Below are 19412 nucleotides of genomic sequence, written 5' to 3' on the forward strand. Positions count from 1 at the left end.
GCCTCCACACTATCGACAGCCATTATCCGATCATGTCGAGTGCTAATCGCCTACCTTCGAAAATGTTCGGCGAAACGGCAAGCTGCCTCTGCTGCTTCTCGCGAGAACGCGAAGGTGCTTCTTGCCGGAGGCTGTTCTGGTCCAGCACCAGCGCAAAGTGGCACGACATTCCGACAGGCCACTCTTCGACAACACTTCTGAGACGACCTTTCCATTGCCGAACGACTACAACCTTCGTCTGGTCCTTTCGTCTCGGCTTGAGGGCTTCGACCCAATTGCCCCTGCGTGTCCACTCCTACCTGGCAATTTTGAACCGACACATGCTTTGGTCAGTGAAAGCTCCCCTCGCGGTATGTTAAGTATATCATGGGGACGTTACCGTACGCCACTTTCACTTTTCCGGGTTTTCGAGTCGTGGTTCGAACAAATTCCGCACCTCAAGTGGGACAAGGCAGGCTTCACGTCCACCACCTGCTGCTGGCGCACAATCAAAGAACCAGCTGAAAAGAATTGGAAAACAATGACGTCAAAGACCACTCGTGTCAATACTGACAATAGTCAAGTGCAGATAAGAGCACTCGATCCGGTACTTGTTGACATTTGACTATGGTGAGCCATGGTCGTTGTTGTATTGAAAGGACATCACTCGTCGGAAAATATCAAAATGACCTCCAAAACAATACAAGGATTATGGATATTGCGCATCTAAGATATGAGAGGAGAGACTGACATCTCACCATTGTTCTCAATGCAGAAAACTCTCAGGACAATACATAACTTGTAATTACAACAGCACTAGTATTTATATGTGTAGTATGTACTTAGCAAGGGCAGGAGTTTCAAATTCCGTAATCTAAGCATCACTTAGCCCTGGAAATATTCTGAGATTTATCTTAATAATACCAACTGTCATCAGTCTACGTCCACCATTTAATAAGTTTACGGATACAGAGCAGTGCATCGATCGAAACTCGGACTCTGATTCATCTTCCAACAAGATGATGTACTCACCATTCTCACGTCACCTAAAAAAGATCGACTTTTTAGGTGACGTGACCTATGAATTTTTTTCATTATTCTTCTTTTTTACCTCATCCAAAATTGGGTCAGAATTCTAAAGTCCTGAAATTACTCAATTTGATAGATATCTTCGGCTACTTCTGGAGTTCCAACATTTTATAAATTAAACTCAACTACCTACCTATATATGTATGTATTTCCACATCTGGAAACAAGCATACGTATTAGTAATTCAGAGAGAATAGGTATCGACAACCTTATCTCTGGTTAATCCAAAACGCTTCCTTTTTTCTCTATTTTGGGCTAAGAATAAATAACCTTTTGAACCGCACTCCTTATCTAAGATTGGGTCGAAGTCACAATAAGGGCGAAAACACACTGAGTGGAACGTGATACGTGTTTTTTTCATATACTTCTAAACATGTGAAAAAACACGGCACCCCTTGCCCATATACATGGTACACAGTCCCAAAAATCACCCCCTGGAGAGTTTTCGGTGATCTTTTATCCATGTATTTATCCTTGTTTGATAGTGATCGACAACGTTGAAACCATATTTGAAGAAATGTAGGAGAAAAATACGTATTCTACAATTACAACTACAACCGAATTCGGTTTAGGGAACAATCACTGTCACAGCGTGGACCCAAGGACCTGACGTTCCGTACTATTCAGTGTGTTTTCGCCCTAAGGTTCGTCCAGAAGAATCTACATACATATGTATGTACTTTTTCCCACTGGAGACCAACCTTTCATTGATTGATTTTCTTCCAACAACTTTTGGGACCATTTCAACTGATCCAATTAACCGGTATCCAAATTTTCAATTATCTCTGATAAAATCAAAACTTATATATTGTATAATGATTAGAAAGATTTTCAGACGAATGAGTTGTATTTTTTAATAACTTCACGGATCTATCAAGCGAGTGTGCTCTTTGAACAATTTCAAAGGACCAACATTGTGCTTTCCGGTTCGGTGATTACTAGAGTGCGGACTCAAAGCGCGCCTTTCATTGTTCAATTGTTGTAAATGCTTTGTTAAAGGTTTGCCGAACCTTTTTTTTTCACTCTAGCTTTGTAAATAGAGCCAAACCACCACGATTCCTGGAAAAAGCACGCTCTCTATCCGCAGTCTAGGGATTACTGGTCACAAAGTACCGGTCTCCGTGACGAGACAGAATGTTAAATTACAGAAAACGCAAATATCGGAAGGCAAATATCGTACATACTCACTTAAAGGATACAACAGGAACAAGAGGAACAGGCTTTTCCTCCCGTATTAATGTGCGCGCGCAGAATACGGTAGGAAAAGCATGTTCCTCTTGTTCCTGTTGTATCCTGCTCGCGCAAATTAAGTGAGTATGTACCGTTTACCATGCACCATTTTTTTTTTTTGATCTTTCGACTCAAGATCTTTCGATTTTCGATCTTTGCCTTCCGATATTTGTGTTTTCTGTAATTTAAAATTCTGTCTCGTCACGTAGACCCCAAAGTACTCGTCACAAAGTCACTAAAATCTCTAAAACGGAACATCTGGCAGCCGAAAAGTCCATCATACTACCGATAACTATCATACTAACGAGAACTTGAGTGCCAAATATTGTGTATTCGCGATTTTCATGGCCAAAATTGTCTTTGTGACCACCGCAATGTGACAAATAATCCAATTACCGTGCTTTCCATATGTATGTACTTTTTCCCAACCTTTCACTGATTGGTTTTTGGGATCACTTCAACTGGGTCGTCTTCATTCTGTTCTATGATCTTTTTTCATTAAATAATATAATATCTGCTTAAATATATTGAACTTTTATTCCAAAAACATTGAACACCAAGTGTGATTTAATTGTAGAAATGACAAAACCGATCGACGTTTATAAAAACAAAACTATACACTCATCAAGCACGAAAGCACTACTTTCTCGTCGTCCATATCACTTTCTTGTCGGTCACTCGATTAATAATAATACCGTCACGATTCTATTGCCGACTTCTGGGTACCACAACAAAACAGTATAACCACAATCGTGAAATCGAATCCGACGTGCCGTTAGATAAAATCGAAAATTTGTTAAAACATTAGTAAATTGAACAAAATTAAAAATTAAAATGATAACACGACAGCGATTATGAATATCCGAAACTATGATAACAGTGGTTAATTAATAACTCTAACACCGTGGCGTGTAATCGTCACGGAGACTGAATGTCTCCTCCCTCGTTAATTGGTCGTTTAAGGCAGTTAATGTGTTGAATAAATTTTGAAAAAGCATTTTCTATTCTAATTATTATCAATTTGTGCAACAAATTTTCGAATTAATACGTACAATATGATTGTTCAAATAAATTCGGCACCGTGATATCTCCGCGCTGTCATTTTTTTTTTGCTTTTGTTTTATCTGACAAGTTTTTTGGCAAACCATTAATTTCACTTAAATTTGACGCAATAAAATTAAAATTTTCATTCACCTTTACTTTTGCATATTTAGATCATGTCATAAACGAAACTTTTATATAAAAAAATATTTAACAAAAACATCACTCATTATTTATAAAAGTGGTCACTTATTTAAATTTTCATATATTCAAATGTAATTTGGTTTCCAGCATTCTAATTAAAAGTATAAATATTTCATAATATATGTACATAGCGTGTTGTCGAGTAATAAAAAATGTTTACAAATTATAATGTTAACTTGAGAGATGACTGTATATCTGCTAGTATTAAAAAATAAATTAGACCGCTAGACTTTCACTAACAGACTTATTAGAAAATAAAAAAATATATAAATCATCGACAAAATAAGGACAATCATACATCTACATACATACTTATGCATGTATTAAAAAAACTGAAAAAATAATGAAATTTCAAAAGAACATACTAATAAAAATTATTGTCCTCATATTTTAATTATAGATCAATGGCATTTTGTACTGAAATTTAATTTAATTTATGACAAATTATTATTAAAAAAAAATCAGCTGACGACAATCGATCAAAACTTTATGTGTACATTCTCGCAATAATTGCAGTCTAATTTTTACATGTGTGTCAATTTTTTTTTATATTAGACCTTAGAATTATTATTTCACTTTTACTTCATTAAAATAATACGCACGCACATTACTTAAAACGGACAGAATGAAAAAAAAATGTCAAGGCATCGATTACGATAAAGCACACGGTTTATATACAAATCTCGTCGACCGATAGGAATCGAAATCTTTTTATCGATAAGCCAACGGGTAAACGGATTATTACGCACATTGCGATCGAACGCACGACAATCGTTGCCACAAAAATCTGGCACTCGAGTTCTCGTTGGTTCGATATTTCGCGTGGATTGATGGAGTTTTTGGGCGCCAGATGTTCCGTGATCGAGATTTTAGTGACGTGCGCGAGATCGCTTTTTGCGGAATAATCACCGAACCGTACTAGTGACCTGATATACAAATGTTTGCACATAAAGTGGATTTTTAGAACCCATGAAGTGAAAAGATCACTCACCCCGAGCTAATCGATGTCTTCTTATTTCATATTTGAAGAGAAGTAAACGCTAGCTCGAACAACGAACTGTCCAATATGGTGGCGTTGAAGAGATTCACAAAAACAAAAGGAACAAACAAAATGAAATATTTACATACATACATAGATTATATTTAAAATATTATTTAATTTGAATACACACATACATATGTATGTACGTATAGTTGAATTTTTCGTGTGTATATGTCACAGTAAAATTTTTTGACGTTGTATGATAGTGCGCCGCCGATACGAATCGCGCCACCCCACGTCACAACCCCGCTCCTCTCCATCCCTACTCCGATGCCAAATTCGCACTCACACGCCCACCCCGCAACCCCGCTCCTGTCCTTTCCCAATCTCCTTGTGGTCCACTATCTGTTTAGATTTGGCTTTTTTTGATGCCGCATGTGTGGGATTGGATGCGGAAGCAAACATATCACAATATCTTAGCAGCCAACACCTTTTTATTTAAGGTTAGATTAGGTTAGGTTAAGTTAGAGTTGGTTTTATTTATTTTGTTTCTAAACTTATTTTTTCTTAAATTCCGATTTGCATTTTTAAATTTATGTATATATTTGTGATGTAGAGATGAGGGAAATAAGAAAAACGAATGAACGACGACGAATAAATGGATCCCAGTCTCTATGAAATACATAGAAGTCCCAGATAGTGGAGATCTGGCGTGGGGTTTAGCCAGTAAAAATCCGACACTACCCTATACTAACTATACTATTAAAAAAAACCCTGTAACCTATACAACTATACTAAGTTTGGACTGTAGGGTATCTTCTGGAGATGCCCTCCCCCCCCCCCCCCCCCCCACCTCCAGCGCAGCGAAAAAAAATAATGGTTTTATTTTTTTATGGCTAGGTTAGGTTAAGTTAGGTTAAGTTACGGTTTGTTTTATTTATTTAAGATTAGGTTAAGTTAGGGTTGTTTTTATTCATTTTAAATTAGGTTGTTAGGGTTGGAGTATGTTATAATTTAAATTACAAATTCACTGCCATTGAGAAGTGAATTTGTAATTTCTAAATGATCATTATATTTGTACTAGGGAACCCAAATCCGAATTTTCGAATACTTTTTATACGGACTTTTTTTTATTTTCAATCTACAGCACATTTAGTTTTATTTGATATTCCGGATAATTATTCTCTTAAAATTTTAATAATATCTTGAACTTCTTAAAACTGCAAATAAATAATTTAAAGCTACTATTCGATATTCTTTATTCGAATATATTCGAATATTTGGGATCCCTAATCCGTACTCACTGATTGAATCGGTGAAATTTTAATTTCACTAACAATAACAGTTTCACTGTTACATATACACGTGTTTGCCGTAAAATTAAAAACAATATCGTAAGAAAAGATTTGTGTGCACCATCGCCACTTTGAAACGGTCGCGCACCCAAGATTTACAACACCTGACACACACTCAACAGGCGCCATGACAGTTGCGCTTCGGCACTCGTCGCGTATGCACGTGTGTCGTGCCACTCTCCATACACTCGTTATTTATTTACTCTATTTATCTATGAAATAAAACAAAACAATTGAATCGAATAAACTACTGTATATAATAAACGGCGTGACTTATTCTAAATAATAAATCATTCAAACACTAATCTAAGTTGTAATTTGTGCAATCGAACTGCAGCCGTAACCTCGAAAGCGACCGTTTCAATCGGGACGATAACAGTTTCGGGCATTTGAAATTGTTGCCAGTGCTGAAAAATTTCGGTTCCCGACCGCCAGTGCTGCCACCCATCGCGCGTTTGTGCTGTGACGTCCCGTACGCCGGGAAAAATAATCGTTGGAGATTCAAATGCGTCTGTGTGTGTTTGTGTATTAACGTGCAGCATTCTGAATACAAATGGGATCGTTAGCGAGAGGAATCCACGCCTGGGCTGAGCAACGCTCCTCCATGTTGCTGCCCGCGGAATCTCAAAAGCGGCCGAAAAATTGAAACTACCGCCAATATTCCGATTGCAAAGGTATATAAATGTGTATATTATATTATATTATTACGTATTCATTATGACGTCCTGTAAAATCACGACGGCATATGTTAAAATAAGGAAATTATTATAATAATAAAAAGGGGGAAGAATTGTGTTTGCCGCCATTTTTTTTTTTTTTAGACGTGTCGTTTCCGTTCTACTGAACTAAACGAAACTGGTGTTATTTTGTCGGTATTAATTGCAGTGTATTTAGCGGACGATTTTCGCACGTAAACTGTACGTGACTTTCGGAACAATGGTACGCTAATTTCTTTGGCTTAATTTTCGCCAATTTCCAAACAATATGGAAAAAAAAGAGAAAAGAGAAAAATCGCACACACTTAGCAAGTTGACGTTTTGTATGAGTACTTATCGCTGTCGCAAGTAATCGAAGTAGTTCATGGAACGTTGAAGAATCATGATATATTGATATCATTGCCTTTTTTTTTTGATGGATTTTATTTTATGTCATAGAACATGAACACTCGCCTTTACAGATCGCTCCAAAGCGACGAGTGCACTTAACCAAGATACAATACAATCAATACACATAAGCATTTTATACAATGCGAATTAATACAAACATCCACTGTGACATCTATTTGGAGAAATTTTTGCAGCATTTTATAATGAAATTGGCGAATCTCGAGACGCTGAATAACTTCAGATTAGCAAGAGAGATAGGAATGAGAAGTCAATTTAACTGGAACCGTTTCAAAGATGAGAAACGTTCGACCTGGAGTTACAAACCAATGTCTGGCCAGCAGCGGGACTCTAGTGGGACTCGAACCCGTGACCACTCTGCTCGAAAGCATAATATACTAACCAATAGTCCACGCCGCCGGTTTGTCATTTCTTAATTATCTCAATTCAAAACCCGTAAAGAGATAATATCTGATTTAGATGTGCATGTATTCCATTATAATTCAATTAACCGGTATCCAAATTTTCAATAGCCGCTGGTGTAAATTTCTGCTGATAAGATCAAAACGTATGTATTGTATAATAATTAGAAAGATTTTCAGACAAATCAGTTGAATTATTTAAAATCTAATAATAAGATTGATATCTTTTAATTCTACATATTCTGAATAATTAGATTATAAATCGCGTTATAAACTTAATTGATCTATTAAGCGAGTGTGCTCTTTGAATACTTTCAAAAGACCAACATTGTCCTTTCTGATCTGATTTTGAAGCACTTCCAATCTTCAGGTTGCTTCCATATTTTACCGACATAGAGGGTTATCTAACATTGAAGTAATATATTATTTCCAACATGAAGCTAGAGGAGTTTCATCATTAATAAACTCATTAAAATTTACATTCAAATCTTGTATCAGATCGAAGCTATTACAGCTAGCTATCCATACTCGGCTTTCTACCCCTTTGCAACTCAATTGAACAGTGATATAAGTTACTTTTTTCACTCTCAACTCATCTCGTATCATTACAATTCTACATGGGTCAGAGTAAAAGTATGAAATGGTCCTCATGATACTGTTTAAACTAATTCCAAAAATGTGTCACCTTAGGTTGGACCGATCTCGTATATTCCATCAAATCATTCCTCAACCCACCACATTTGCTCCCTTAATCATACTATTCAGATCGCTTCAATTCTTCCCGATCTGGTATACAACCGTATAAAACTCCACATTTAATATATTCTCTTGGATACCCACTCGTTCATCTTCTGGCACATGTCCTACCCATTACCGTTTCAGTCGCGTCACTTCTTCACTCCCCCTTATTCTTTAAGATTGTATTTACGTTGCATATTCTTTTAATAGATTGTGTCATTTCATCGTTCTAATATGTGTACGTACATATCTTCTGTTTTGAATACCTCTTGTATTATATTATACACGGACCTGTTTTGGACCGTATTTTATTTATTTATTTATTTTTACATACATATATACAAATATACCAGGAAGACTTAACAGGTAAACCCCAAATGCATCTTCCTGGTCCACATAATTATTACATAGATACATGTAAATCTAAACAATATCTGACATCTGTCGTCAGATATTACAAATATCGTATTAATACGATAAATAACGATGAATAACTTTCATGTAACAATACGATTTTTTTTTATATTCGATAAACAACCACAGAGACATCTATGGTGAGCAATATGGCGAAACCTAAGATATAACAATAACTAAAGGTTCATAATAGAAAATTGGGAAGGAAACGCCAATTTTTCAGGAATCGTTTCAGTGAAAATCAGAAAAATTGGCAAATTCTGATAAGAAACGATCGACCTTGACAAATCAAGGTCTGGCCAATAGCGAGACTTAGCGGGAATCGAACTCGTAACATCAAATACGAGATAATTCAACATTCACCACTAGACCACGCTACTGGTTAATTATTTAGTATTTGAAATGCCTTCCCAATTGAGCTGAATCAGTCTTGAAATAATCCCCTTAAATCAATCAATTCCATGTCCTTTTTGGCCTTTCAACTAAACATCTTCCTCGAATGCTTAATACATGTCCCAACCAAGTCGATTATCAGTATTGTATTCCCGACTTTGCATTAATACTATGTATTTTGTTTATTTGTACAACTTCTGAGTGTAGCAATCCAAAGTCCACAGTATCGCCCTATGACATTTTGATTCAATTTCTAATTTAATGCAAGCGTTCAAATCTTCACAGTTTTCTAAAACAGCGTCGTTTATCAATTGAATTCCGCAACAGCACACTAGCTGCTAATTGTCAAGTCTCAAAACACGACATTGCATTGCATTGCGACGTGAAATCGCATCTTATAATTGCCAACGAAGAGCACATCCTACTTCCACACCCGGTTGGAAGTACATGGGTATGTAGGATGTGTGCAAGTGCACATACAAGCTGAAACTTACATTGGTATGAGGAAACTCGAATGGCGGTACCGGATCGGGGACAAGATGGCATTAGATTCTCGTCTGACCGCTCGCTATATAAGTGAAAACTGGAAACGAGTAATCTCAGACCCTCTGCTCGTTTGTCGGTTTTTCGAAAACGCGATGAAAAACGACGCCAATTTGACAACCTTTTGAACTTCAATGCCGGGCCAAGGTGACGATGCACCTGCATCTGAACCGTGTCCACACCTGTTGACACTCGATGCCTGCACGTACGACGTCATGTGCTGTGAGACCCACCCATACCATGCTCACATCATGATGCATCGGTGACTACCTAGTACCTACCTCCTGCCTGCTGTGCTTTGTCTGCTCTTTTTCACCTCAGTGATCTCTCACTTACGTCTCGCTTCCGTCTAACCAGAACAAACCAGTTGCCTTTTATGCTCACAATCTTCACACATCATCGACTTCCGTCCCATATCCGGTTTAGAAGTCGTAAGGATTTCTTTTAAACTTGGTGCAAAGTATTACCAATGTAAGCAATCAACTATTATAATAACCAGCGGCGTACACTAGTGGTTAGCATATTATGATTTCGAGCAGATTGGTCACGGGTTCGAGTACCACTGCAGACCAGACTTCGGTTTGTGCTCCTGGTCGATCGTTTCTTACACTGAGCAACAAAAAAAATGACCAGAGCGGAAACTAATCAATCTTTACTAACTTTGACCCACTGAATTCGAATAATGATTTTTGTTGGTTCGTGATCGTTTCCAAGATATGAAGGTTTTGCGATCTTCAACTCAAAATCTAGTATTGCTGTGCTCAAAGTGAGTATTGGAATCAATAGTTGTTGGTTAAAAGGTTGGTTGCAATACTTTACTTCAGTTCCCCAATACATGATATGGTATACATGTGTATAGGAATTTATGACAGGTGGCAAAATAAAGCCTAGAATGCTACCCAAAATAATTAAGATTTTTTTATTCAACAGGATGAATGTTCATAAGATAGACAGATGATGATGAAATATCAGAAGGAAATTCTTCATATTTACTCGATACTTCTGTGAGATCAATCAATCAAGTAGTGGAAGACAAGATCCATTGTTCAATATGTGGTTGTACCCAAGTATTTCTGTTGCGAACAAGTATTTCTGTTATATAATACACTACTGGGTATTGAACAGTTTTGAAGAATTGCATCGAATGTCACTTTCCATGTTTCGCTTTCAACAAGCACTGCAATTTCAAATTTTCCACATGACATGACATGACATTGCCGCAAATGGCAATTTGCGAACATATGTTTCACAAGAGCCGGTTCGCCTTCGACTTAATGCACAATTAATATGCAACACGGTGAATATGCAAAGCAAAGCGCATTCGATTATCTATCGTTTGCATTTTCCACATTTTCTCGACATTGTTCATTACAAGTGTTGTGGAAAATTTTTCCGTATGGTTCGAAATGGCCGTGGCCATTTGAGCAGTGGCCAAATTGATTTCCTCTTACCGTGTCCGAGGTAAAAGTTGAAGACCTCCAAAGTCTCAGAATCGTCTTCCATGATATTAAAGTTTGATTTATGGACCGAGCAATCATCATAAATTTATTCCACATGTCACATTATGATCACATATGGTCAACTAGATGTTTGTACGCCTTGTATATGTGTACCTACAGTGGGCTGTTGTTGACCCATTAGGTGTCTACAAACTCAAAGTGACTCATTTTTTTTTATTAATTATGTGTATATATATATTTTTTGCCGTATTTGTACAACTTTAATTATTTAACACGCGACAAGTAAACTTCGTGAATCATTAATTTATTCAAAAAAAATATATAATTCACTGTACAATAATATTTTAAGAAAAAAGTCTCATGGGAAAAAAAGAAATTTAAAAAATTTCTAATTTTAAACGTTTGGTAAATAATTTGAAGTAAAATTTTATCACTAATTTATGTACCAGCGGTTAAATACTGAAAATGATATAAACGGCAGTTAGCCATTGCAGATTATCATATTCTCATGCGCAAAGACTAATTGCGTATAATATTATCCTAATGTTGCCGTTTTATTATAACGACGCAAAATATTATCAATCGTTTATTCGCTTTTTAAACTCATTCAATATTCTTTTATTAATATTATAACTAATACAGGAAACCAGCGAATAATTTTTAAAATCAAAAAACAATTTTTAATGCCAATTTCGATTCATTAACATTTAACCAAACATATAAGATTAGAAGATTGCGATATACATACATATGTACAACCGCAGTGGAGTTCAAGGGTGAAAACCCACTGAGAGGTATGGGACGTCACGTATAACTTAATTCGGGTGTAGTTACACGTGCAGAATGCATATGTTTGGGAGGTCGCACGTGTATGCATATACATATGCAACAGACAAGTTTCTCCTACATTTTTTCAAATATGGGATTCTCCATTATCGACACTGTCAAACAAGGATAATAAGGATAAACATTCCAGGGGGTGATTTTTGGGACTGTGTACCATGTATATAGGCTAGGGGTGCTGCGTTTTTTTCGCTTGTTTAAAAGTATCTAAAAAATAATCACGTACCACGTACCGCTCCGCGTGTTTTCGCTTTAATCGTCATATACCCATAACTCAAATTAGAACTCCGGCCTAGATGAAATCATGCTCAAAAAACACATGCAGCATGTTTTATTTTATACATTTAACCAGGAACTGATGGAAGACTGGTGGATAGCATATAATGCTTTAGAACAAATTGGTCACGGGTTAATCCCACTGGTTGCTGCTGGCCAGATCTTGGATATGTGGTTCCAAGTCGATCGTTTCCTATCAGAGTTTGCCAAGTTCCAACAAATTGGCAACCTTTACCCATTTCTCACAAATTTTGAGTTTTTAGCATCACGAATTTCTCCGATTTGTATAAAATACTACAAAATTGACCATAGACGCCTCTGTGGATTTTAATTGATATTTGTATAATACATACTTACAATGTTTGACCATATGTAGATGTCGTATTTAATGTAAAAATATATGAGTGCATACCAGTAAAATAAATAATCAATGGCGAAAATAACGCGTTGGATCACTCTGTAATGCTACTGCGGTTTAATCAAAATAAAAAAAAATGTAAAAAAATGGCCTAACAGGTAAACCCCGATGCGCTTTCCTGCCCAATTATAAATATCGATAAACAATTTATAAAGCAATTTTACAGAGCATACATTTTTGTATTTTTATAAATCAGCAAATTTGAACTGAGCTGAAAACTCAAATTTTGCGAAAAATATGACAAGATTGCCAATTTGTTGGAACCGTTTCAATGAGATCAGATTAATTGGCAAACTCTGATAGGAAACGATCGACCTGGAGTCACATATCCAAGGTCTGACCAGCATCACCGGGCCAAGGATTGAACCCGTGACCACTCAGTTGAAAGAATTACACGCTAACCACTGATCTATACTGCTGGAATGTACATATGATCAGAAATTAGACTAGTAGGTGAGATGGAAGTTCATCTCTAATATCAGTCCAGCTCCTATAAAATACTCAAACATCCAGCTATGAGTTTGATATACAACCATTGAATCTTATTTATCACGTGTTTCTAAATTGAAAGCTCTATCAGATTATATTGCAAGATATCAACTTGGAACAAGGAAACTTGCATCAAATCCTCCTGCTCTAGGACATGGCCTAGTAACTAGCAGTAAAATGAGCTCAAATGAATTCATATGAACCAATTTTACATAATAAATGTGTTATGTGCACAAAAATTGCCTCGAGCTGTAAAACTATTACACATTCTAAATCATATTCTTAATTAAAAACCCATTTATTTACCATAAATGTAAAAACATATACATATATAGTCCACAATGGTTATAGTCTTCTACGGCATTTAATACGTAACGATTTTTAGTTACACCCAAGCTTTCACGCCTTCTTATGGAATAAATGAAATTCTCCCGATCAACAACAAGTAGACTAAGCAGACTAGACCGGTATCAACGACAACCATAAAAGTTCCATCAACATTTCCCATACAAAACGCGTCGACCCTTGAGCCGGAAACAGCGCTCCAAATTTTTTACCCAAGATATATTATCTCATCTGCGGAAGTCATCTCTCAAAGGAAATTATCCATAAACAGAACTCTACCAAATTTGGCCACTCAAAGTCCAACTGTATTGAACGACACTAATCAATATTGCCTTGAACTTACACACATTTTTTGTTTAACACCAATTTCCAGACATAATAGACGTAATTGTTCCGGCCATTTTTAAAAATCCTACACTTCGACCCAACCAGACGTTTGAATAGGAAATATTTCACACGGATAAGTCTCCAATGGCGTTATAAATTTGTACAAAGCGTTTAATTCGCACGCGATTCAACAACTGGTAACGTGATAGGCAATAATAACAGTTCGTTATACGGCAATAAAAAGGACCATAAATCGCTGAAGTGAACCAGTTTATCGTTTTGGTTCGACAACATCATCCATCCAACTATTATTTTGTCTTTTAAAGCTGTAATTTATGCAACTAACTGATACCCATTAATAAATATGAAAAGTTTACTTGCTTTTTGAATGCTGCCGTGTGTGCTTTTTTTTCTTCTTCTGGATTCTACCTGTCCCCGGCTATAAGGTCTATTACCTGTGGGTAACCAAGCGTGTTGTATAAACTGCGAGACCATTTTATAATTCCATCATCGTCCTTAGTGGAGCGGCTTCTTTGTCGGTAGCCTCCTTCAATTCTTCACACAATAGGGATTTGACGGATGTGGTTAATTACATAACTATTTCTGTGCACCTTTTCTTCAAAGATCCATCTGAAGTTAAGCCTGGAACAAAAAATATCAGATCCTGATCTTTTTTACCCCAATCATGCACAAGCACTAAAATTCTGGCACAATCATTCGAAAGTCAACTGTCGTACTCTACCTGAATAAGGAAATTGACAAATTTGGAAAACGCACTTTCGTTGCCAAATATCCTTCCGAATTAAGTTTTTATGAAAGTTTCAACTTTCCACTTTCTGCTAGTCTACCATTCATACATGTAGAAATCGTTTTGAAATAGCAACTCATTTCAAGTCCAGTAGAATCGTTTTACATATGTATGTATTTAACATGTATTTACTATACGTATATATGTATATTATAACCAGCAGCATAGATCAATGTTATAATATGTATATATATATAGTAAATACGCGTGTAATGCTTTCAACTGAGTGGTCACGGGTTCAATCCCTGACCCAGACTGCTAGCCAGACCTTGAACATGTGACTCTAGGTCGATCATAGCCAATTTATCCGATTTGGTTGAAACGGTTCCAACAAATTGGCAACCTTGTCCTATTTCTCGCACAAAATCGAGTTTTCAACATCTCGAATTAACTTATTTTATAAAATGGCGCAAAAATGCGAATAGTTTTATCAAATGTATCCATAGATGACTCTATGATTCTCTATTAATTGTTTATCGATGTTTATAGGTTTACCTATTAAGCTTTCTGGTATATGTATATATATAATTTTAATAATATTTTTTTATTCCAGACAATAGGGAGAATAGTGCAATCCCCATCATCCATATATTATAAATAATATATAGATGATACAAATGAATGATACAATTAATAAATATAATATAATGATTATAATAATATATGTACATATAATAATATTAAAAAATAAATATTAACTATTAATAATAAATAATGATAATAAGAAATTATACTAATTATAATAATATAAAAATAAAAATTATGAACTCACTCCTTTCTCTAGTATTTAATTGTTTTTTTTTTGTATTGTATGAACCAGTATTTATTCAAATCTAAAAGATTACATTCTTAGGAGACATTCACATTGTATCCTTAACATTCACCTATATTTAATTTTACATGTATCGTCATTTTACTAGAAGTCGTTTCGTTTACGACGGCCTACCCCCACTCATCGGAAAAGATGCGCAAAAGTAAAGAAACAGTACATAATCCTAGAGTGCGCATCTTTTCCGTGGACTGGAGATGGGCCTTCATAAATGGAACGACTTCAAAACTACACAAATTAGTACTCGTTTATTACGTAGTTGACACAAATTCTTAACTTTTATATACTCAAACGAAAATAAATGATTGTTTCGGAATGATGGAATTCTAATTGAAACTTTTTACGAGAGAAATTCGTACTAAAATGTCCAAGTCGAAAAAAATACGTATCGCTTTTGGTTTAACAAAATGTTTGCCCAAAACTTGGAACAATCTACCATCTATCACTTTTACTTTTTTTCTACGTTAATTTAACATGTTAATTTAGAGCTACACTTTCTATATACATATATAATGTTGTTTTAAAATCTGACGTATGTTTTTCGTTTAACTAGCTGTTTAGAAATTAGCTGCATTTATTCCCGATTAGCTAATTTGTGCTTTACAAATGGTTTTCTAGCCAGCATTTCTACAGTTGTAATTGACGACTCTTTTCAGCTGCCGTTCCACATGAAAATCAGTTGCATAATTATTTTTCTCGCGTGGAGCAAATGCATTAGTCGTAAAACTTGATTGGAATGTTTTTCAGACGACATTGTGACGTCACCGTCCACTTTTCATCCGACGATAAACCGAAGCGATAAGCCAAAGCCCGCATGTTATTATTATTATAATTAAAACCATAACATTCCAAAACCAATCCAATTACATACATGTATATTTCTATAGAAATAAAAAAATATATATAAAAACAAAATTCAATTTATAAAAATTATGGACTGTTATTTGATGTACACTGAAAAACTTTTTTCTACATACATAGAACATAAGCAAGTTTGCTACTTACAAATGCTTCTTCGAAACCTTGATCTTGTGATAATCTCAACTTACATGCGCATACATTGGTATAATCATAGCCTCAACCATTCATCTTGTATATACATACCTGAGTTTCATGAGCTAGTGACTTATCTCGAGAATTTTATTTCAACCATTTATATTTTCATAGGATTTATAAACAACAAAATAATGTGAGATTTAGTTTCCTTACCTAGAAGAATGCGGTTCGGTGATTACACTGTTCGACACGAAAAATGGTTCAGAGACGAGATATGACTTTTCTTATAGATCTATGCACAGTGAACACGAATCTGGTAATAAAAAATGTTGATTGGCTGGAGATGCGGAGATATGTGTTTTTTAAATCGTGCGATTTTTCTATATCTTGGTGTTGTTCAGTCGATGTCTCAAAATCTGTCAATTTTCTGTTTATTTGTAGTACTTTTCACCTTTCAAATCTTTTTTATTACCAGATTCGTGTTCACTGGGCATAGATCTATAAGAAAAGTCATAGCTCGTCTCTGAACCAAAAAAAAAGTCGTCATTTGTCACAGTGTTATTGGTCACAAAGCGCTCGCCCAAAAGTCACTAAAATATTTATAACGGAACATCTGGCAGCCGAAGAGTCCATCATACTAACGATAACTATCATACTAAAGAGTACTGGAGTGCCAAATATTCCGTATTCGCGATTTTCATGGCAAAAATTGTCTTTTGGGCGATCGTGATGTGACTAATAATCCAATTACCAAAGATGCATATATGAATGATTTAGTTGGCATGCATGAGTTGAAGAATAGTTAAGTTGTCATCTTGTAACATGTCGTCGAACAATTAGTTCATTGTGGCGCTCCAAAGATAATTACCATTTCTCATTTTACTCTACCGGAGGCGTATCTCCTGACAACCACATCCTAAAATAATAACAACTGAAACTCCATTACGTCATATTTTTTTACTACCCAAAATATCGAGTGAGGAAGCCGAGTTTTAGAACTAAATGTGAACTTTTTCCCAAAAACAACACGAACAGTTAACCTTAGTATGATATACATAGTTCGCATGCATGAGTTGATGAATGGTTAAGTTGTCATATCGTAACATGTAACGCGTTGAACGATCAGTTCGTTGTGGCGCTCCAAAGAATTATAATTTTATTCTACGGTCTATGTCTCTTAACAACCAGATCCTACAATAATAACAACTGAAACTCCATTACATCATATTTTTATTACCACACAACCAATCGAATGAGAAAGCCTAATTTTTCTCCAAAAACAACACTTCAACAAGTAAAGTAACTCAATCGGCTACAAAATCAACTCATCATATGTTTTTCATCGACCAACCGATATTCAAAATCCAAACAGAAGAACTTCAATATATTAAAGTACTACCAAAAAACAATCTTGTATCAAATTCATAATTAATATCTAATATAGATATTGCAGAAAATTCTGTATACTTACTTGGTTTGGATCTTTTATGCAAAACCACCTCTAATTGATACGATGTATTGAAAATTTGAAAACTTTTACTCTCACCTTGTGTATCAATTGAGTATGTATTGTATATTGTTACTCTTGAAACCACAACTCCCTTGTCTCAGTGCGCATCGTGAGCACACCTGTAGTTGAAACCTGTTCCAGTTTTTCGTTTCTAGATGAGTCTAGTACCTTTTTTTTTTGTACCTGTATTCGTCACAGGTACAAAAGGTGGTCCCAACGGATAATAGCGATCCACAATACCTCGTCGTCCCTGCGGTATCAATTTCGACGATCTACCATTGAATTGAACCACCTTGTCCAACTGACCCAAGAGATTTTGGGTTTTATCTCGCCGTCCGATGTCACCTCGATCGATTCGAAATATATAGGACGTATCCGAACATTCCGTTATTTTATATACATATACATATATGTACATACATATGTATATTGCATTGCCATCGTAAAAGTAAAATAACCAACAGGCAGTTCGGTTTCATTAACTGCCAAAAACCCGTTAATCTGTTCACAGCTCAAACGGAACTTCAAATTATCGCATTCGAAGTATACTACTTTCTCGAATACCTATAAATTCACTAAACTATTCGAATTTTATTGTTTTGTATCGTTCTTAAAATAAAACACTAATGACCGTATTGTATGCCGTCGCGTTTCAATGACATTAACAGCTACGACAGGCCTGTTCCCAGTGAAGTGTATTAGGGCAAAAACACACAGCACGGAACGTGGCACGTGGAACGTCGACAAATTCTCCTACATTTCTTCAAATATGGGATACACCGTTATCGATCACTGAAATTGTATCCTTGTATTTAAGCAAGGATACAATTTCACCGAAAACCCTCCAGGGGGTCATTTTGGGACCTGCTGGGCGTTTCATGAATTTTTTCGCAAAACTATCTGAAAAAAATTCATGTGCCACGGTCATCGCTGTATGTTTTTACCCTCAATGACGTGCTTATATCGACTGCAATTTGAGTCCCATTTGGCGTATGCTTCATTTAGATGCAGGACTTGTTTTGAGGAAAAGCTGCCAATCTGAATCATCTCAATTTCAGATAAAACTCGTTCATTTTCTAAGCATGCACTTTATTACTATTGGAATACACATGTCAAGCAGTGTTGCCAGTGACGTTCCTTTCATACTAAATGCTGAAAGATGACAATGACAAGGTCAGTTTTTGAGTAGACTTGTAGACAAACATCATTTATGATATAGACATAGTTATTTGATGATTTACCTTTGCTGGCACAAGATAAACAGACGGAAAATACGTATTACTAATTCAGACAGTATTTTAGGTTCCATTAAACGACTATTATAGTACGGCAAGTGTTATCTCAGACAGACAGAATAGCGAAATTATATATATGATGAGATGATTTTAGAGTGAAAAAAGTATCTTTTTTCACTGTTCAATCGAGTTGCAAAGGGGCGGTAGAAAGCCGAGGATGAATAGCTAGGTGTCATCGCTTCGATCTTTCGATGTAACCTTTAATGATTTCGTTAGTAATTAAACTCCTCTAGATTCATGTCGGAGACATTAACTTACTTAAATGTTAGCTAAACCCAGTATGTCTATACGTTAGCTAAGCCCCGTATCTATTCGTATATACG

At 35.7% G+C, this 19412-nt stretch overlaps 2 protein-coding genes and 1 long non-coding RNA gene across 4 annotated transcripts in view; 1 reads left to right on the forward strand and 2 right to left on the reverse strand.

Moving 5' to 3' along the window:
- LOC143919900 (uncharacterized) overlaps positions 1–493 on the reverse strand; it is a 118824-nt gene extending 118331 nt beyond the window's left edge. The window contains exons 1-2 of the mRNA XM_077442497.1: positions 380–493; positions 55–299 (exon numbers count right to left, since the gene is read on the reverse strand). The gene's annotated coding sequence lies outside the window, so the exon portion shown is untranslated. The remainder of the gene's footprint in view (positions 1–54; positions 300–379) is intronic.
- A 5455-nt stretch (positions 494–5948) lies between these two features.
- LOC143919919 (rho GTPase-activating protein conundrum-like) overlaps positions 5949–19412 on the forward strand; it is a 40061-nt gene continuing 26597 nt past the window's right edge. The window contains exon 1 of the mRNA XM_077442509.1: positions 5949–6554. The gene's annotated coding sequence lies outside the window, so the exon portion shown is untranslated. The remainder of the gene's footprint in view (positions 6555–19412) is intronic.
- LOC143920003 (uncharacterized) lies at positions 6835–12553 on the reverse strand. Of its 2 annotated transcripts, none has more exons than XR_013261296.1 (2): positions 10054–12547; positions 6835–7296 (listed from the first exon to the last, which is right to left on the reverse strand). It is a non-coding gene; the product is annotated as an uncharacterized LOC143920003 (long non-coding RNA). The 2 variants fall into 2 exon arrangements; XR_013261297.1 differs by lacking the exon at positions 6835–7296 and adding an exon at positions 9419–9770 and having other exon boundaries at positions 10054–12553.

The sequence above is a fragment of the Arctopsyche grandis genome, chromosome 1 (assembly GCF_051622035.1).
Source record: "Arctopsyche grandis isolate Sample6627 chromosome 1, ASM5162203v2, whole genome shotgun sequence".
Taxonomy (NCBI): Eukaryota; Metazoa; Arthropoda; class Insecta; order Trichoptera; family Hydropsychidae; genus Arctopsyche; species Arctopsyche grandis.